The following is a 3,658-nucleotide window of genomic DNA, read 5'->3' on the forward strand; positions in this document are numbered from 1 at the left end:
GGTGGGGTTGGCCCAGGATCGGACATTGTTTCATTCTGCTGTGCATGGGGTTGCTATGAGTCAGTTCCGACTCGGTGGCACCTGACAACAACAACAACATGACTTACTTCTAAAGGTTTATTGATGTACAAACACAGAACTTTTGAGGTGAGAATTTCCCCTAAAGCCATACCTTTCAAGTGCAAAATATTCAGGATACTTTGTCCTAGACCAATCAAAATGAAATTATGTATGTTCTCAGATGTCCAGATTAAGTGTGAAAACTACCAATTATTCAGAAGTCAAAATCTGTCGGTTTGTTTTCTATCAACTAAATAGTTAAAGGAAATGTATTTCATGATTGCTTTATTTTGTCCTGATTTCAAAATCATACAAAAACACCAACAGAGATATATAATTAAGGAACACAAAAACAGGATTCCTTATAACCACGGTGGATGAGTAGTAACACTTCAAATTGAATGCTATGTCCGCAAGAAGGTCCCACTGGAAACCATGGGGAGAACCTACAGGGGACTAAGCAGCTTGGCCTGCATGAAAGCAATATTGTAGTTGGCATTTGGAGAATGTATTGTAATTTTCCTATGTAGAGAAGTTTTTGGTAAGGAGTGAGGCGATCTGTCAAGGAGAAGAAAACCACACATTCCAAGGCATGGTTTTTAAAAGATGCAGGAAAAGAGAGTTCAGGAGATGGAACAATAATTCAGCTCAGTCCAAATTACGGAGAAATTTGTGTCATGCCCAGGCATTGGGCTTTATCTGGGAGGACATCTAAAAGCTGCAGTAAAAAGATATTTTTAAAATAATATTTTATTATGATTTCCGTGAATGTTTACACAACAAATTAAGTTCCCATTTGATCATTTCTATACAAATTGTTCAGTGACATTAGTTACATGCTTTGCAATGTATGAGCATTCTCTTTAATTGCATTCTGGTTTTTGGTTTCCAGTGCTCTAGTCTTGGTGTGGTACTGTGGGTAAATGTGCTGGACTGCAAGGTTGGTTTAAACAGCAGGTAGGTGGTTTAAACTCACCAGCTGCTCCTCAGAAACCCTACAAAAGGCCACTATGAGTCAAAATGACTGGGCACCTAACAAAAGTTTCCCTAGTCCCTTATCTTTTCAACTTTGCTTTAGAGTAACTGCTGACCTCCTGGTCTCACATAAGGAGCCATGGTGGTACTGTAGGATACGTACTAGATTGCTAACTTCAAGGCTGGCAGTTCAAACTCACTATAGCCACCTCAGCTGGAGAATGATGAAGATGTTTGCTCCTATAAGATTTATAGTCTCGAAAACCCTATTATGAGGTGGAATTGACTCAGTGGGAGTGGGTTTAGATTCATATAGCTGTTTATTACTTAATGAAACATTTATGGGCAAAATCCTTTCTTTTGTGTGTGCCAATTTGTTATTTCACCAGAACATGACCTCAGGGGATAGTTTCAGTTGAAGATTTAAAAAGTATCTTAGGGTGATAGTCTTAGGGAGATGAACAACTGGATAAGTAAGTTTGGACTTTTAAAGAATTTGAGTTTTGTTCCACGTTTTTCTCCTTTCTATCAGGATCTATCCATTGTGATCCTGATCAGAATGGTCAGTAATGGTAGCCACGCTAATGTAACTAACAGTTAAACTGTGTACTCCTACCTAAGTCCTGGCCAGCATGGGGCACACCTCTAAAGGAACAGTGCTCTATGTGGCATTATGGGAGGAATTGCAGAGCAACTCTCTCCCCTTTGTTGCTAGTGCCTGACCCACCATTACGGAGATGGAGTTCTCTTGCCAGCACAACAGCTTTAGTTCTTTTTGTAGAGGAGAACTTTTGATTCATAATTGGATTCAAACAATAGTTTGAATTACTTTTAAGGTATTTTGATTTGAAATTCAGTTTCTGGAAAGAAGGAAAAATGCAAGAGGTATTGAAGACCTTCCTCACAATTTGTCTAAGGTCAGTTTCCATCTCAGAACTATTTCTCCCATGGGCCTTATACCCATTCCTTCATTATTCAATGGAAGTGTGGGTCACTTCCCATAATGCATTTCATATATTCCATTTTTATCTACTGATGCATTTTGCAAATCTGCTTTATCCAAATAATGAAGAAAATTTGTGCATTAAAACATCACAATATAATGCAATCACCTTACACCAAGAAGCCCACTAACAGCCACTTTGCTAAAGTAAAAAGAAGAGAGATTGCTGTTCTGTTTCTCTTTATTCTATTCATACATATACAAAGAAAAAGTCTTCAGCCCCACCAAGTAACAGCAGACATATCAGTTCAGTTTGAATCTGATGAGGGCAAGTTATGTCACAAAGAACCAATTACCTGTGAGTCCCTAGCAAATGCTCTGTATTTCCATCTCTTGCCTAATCAATTTATTTTGCTTCCCATTTCCACCATTCAAGCTCAGCCACTCATGCCATATACTGACCAGCCTCATAACAGACTCACAGCCCTCCCTTTTCTAGATCATCCTGTACACACACACACAAACTCATCTGATACACAATTTAAAAAGCTAGGGATTCCCTATCTGTGGATGTTTTATGAGTACTGGGTCAAGCCCAGACTCCTGTGAGGCAGTCAAGATCCAAAGTGTCTCCATGAAACTCAATCATGTATGTCTTCCATCATCCCTCAGCTCCAGACAGGAATGGAACCCTTCTTTCTGTCATATTCTAAACATTCTCGCTCAGACTATTCTCCATGCCTATTTAAGGTGACCAGGTACAACAATACAGGTGGCTTGGTGAACAACTTCCAAAGGTGTAATTCATAGCAACCTATACAACCATAGGTGTGTGTGCCTACATCTCTCAATGTATTTCCAGTTCAAAACGTTGTTGTGAGGCAGTTATTACCGAATGGTCAATAACTGAGTTTCTGTTTGGGGAGAAAAAAGTTTTGGAACTAAATAATGGTGATGGTCACACAACAATATAAACCTACTTGAATGCTAGTAAAAACTGTTCAAGTGATAAATTTTATATTATACACCTACCTCCACTTATTGATTAACTCATCATTTGACATTTCACATTAACTATGATAGTAAGAAACTCTACTTACTATCTGATGCTTTTGCATATGAATGATGTCTATCTGGTAGTAATGAACACAGAGGTGCAAGGTGAGAGTAACATTGGCTGGGATGGTTAAAACAATACGTCAACTTGGCTGGATTATGATTGCCAGTGGTTCAGCTGTTTTATAATGATGTAATTGAGCAATTATGCAATGATATAATCTGGAAGTTATGATGTAATTTGGCAGTTTTGTAATGACATAATTTGGCAGTCACATTTTGTGATCTGATGTGGTCATCTTCCATTTTTGCATAACACTGATTTCAGCGTAATGGCCTGGTTTATGGAAATAATCATGTGATAAGTGATGAATGTGTGTTATGTTTTACCACTATATATATATAGTGGTAAAACATAACACACATTCATCACTTATCACATGATTATTTATGGAGCTCTGGTAGTGTAGTGGTTACGAATCAGGCTGCTAATCTAAAGGTCAGCAGTTCAAAACTACCAGCTGTTCCAAGGGGGAAAGATGAGGCTTTCTGCTCCCATAAAGATTTACAGCCTCGGAAACCCTGTACAGGATCACTATGAGTCAGAACCGACTCCACGACACA

At 38.5% G+C, this 3,658-nt stretch overlaps 1 protein-coding gene and 1 pseudogene across 1 annotated transcript in view; one reads left to right on the forward strand and one right to left on the reverse strand.

Annotated features, from left to right (window-relative positions):
- The window catches only part of LOC102842046, a 5,058-nt pseudogene extending 3,422 nt beyond the window's left edge, over positions 1-1,636 (forward strand).
- AKAP6 (A kinase (PRKA) anchor protein 6) overlaps positions 1-3,658 on the reverse strand; it is a 516,985-nt gene that overhangs the window by 499,517 nt on the left and 13,810 nt on the right. The window lies entirely within an intron of this gene.

This window comes from Chrysochloris asiatica, unplaced genomic scaffold, assembly GCF_000296735.1.
Source record: "Chrysochloris asiatica unplaced genomic scaffold, ChrAsi1.0 scaffold00017, whole genome shotgun sequence".
Lineage (NCBI taxonomy): Eukaryota > Metazoa > Chordata > Mammalia > Afrosoricida > Chrysochloridae > Chrysochloris > Chrysochloris asiatica.